The sequence below is a fragment of the Plasmopara halstedii genome, assembly GCF_900000015.1.
Source record: "Plasmopara halstedii genome assembly, contig: Scaffold_323, whole genome shotgun sequence".
In the NCBI taxonomy this organism is placed as follows: domain Eukaryota; phylum Oomycota; class Peronosporomycetes; order Peronosporales; family Peronosporaceae; genus Plasmopara; species Plasmopara halstedii.
Genome location: NW_020187244.1, coordinates 1,800,704 through 1,801,585, shown reverse-complemented (window position 1 = coordinate 1,801,585; position 882 = coordinate 1,800,704). Strand labels below are relative to the sequence as shown.

Genomic DNA, 882 nt, shown 5'->3' with positions numbered 1-882 from the left:
GGCTTCTCGAAGCCCTTTACGGTCGCCTCCACGACCAGCAAGCCCGGCTTGCATACACTTTCCGTGTTCAAGAGCACGGAGCTCTTCGGGGCTGGGCCCTGTTGACCTATGCCTTCCCGAGGCTCAACAGAACTCATTTCTTCTCCAGTAGGTCGCCCCGCGCCTACTGAGAGGTGTCGTTTCCCCGCGACGAACCAGACTGACAGGCGTTGAGGCGATGGTTCTAAGAACCTTGACGCGTCTTGCGCAGGGGGCATCCGTTCCGCAGGTGACGGGTGTCCCCACAGACAAAACACCGTCATGTGTTTGCGTGCTGCCCGGCAGCTCGGAGCTCTGCTCCAACGTCTTCAGCAAAGCTGAGATTAATGGGCATAGGCCTGCTCGACGAGCTGTTGGAGTGTGCATTCCAACCAAGTCGTGCCGACTTGAAATTGAATTCGGCATTCAATGCCACATGCATCGCCTCTTCAACCGAGGATGGATGCACACGGCAGATTTCCATTCTGGCCACGCCAGTGCGGAGGCGTTCCATAAAGAAGGTCACTGTGACCGCCTCCCGAAAGGGGATTGGCTGCCATCACGGCAATGATAGTGCGCATCTCTTGGACAAAGTCCACGAACTACTTGTTGCCCGGTCGGGCGGCAAGGAAACGCGATCGCACGCGATACGCCTGATTAGGCGCCGAGAACATTCTTAAGAGTTGTAATTTCAGCTTCGCCCAGGAGGGAAACGCAGCTCCGATCGAAGTGCCTCACGTCAGTGCCCATTCCCGCGCTCGACCGCCGAGCTTTGAGATGGCTAACGCCACGCGCTGTTGCTCGGTCTGGGGCATGGCGGATGCGATGGCCATCTCGATCTCTCTCACCCAGAGCAGAAGATTA

General features: G+C 57.6%; 1 protein-coding gene across 1 annotated transcript in view; it reads right to left on the bottom strand.

Moving 5' to 3' along the window:
* The window catches only part of PHALS_08855 (conserved hypothetical protein), a gene marked incomplete at both ends in the record, with an annotated part of 4,855 nt that overhangs the window by 3,644 nt on the left and 329 nt on the right, over positions 1-882 (bottom strand). The gene's annotated exons all lie outside the window — the stretch shown is intronic.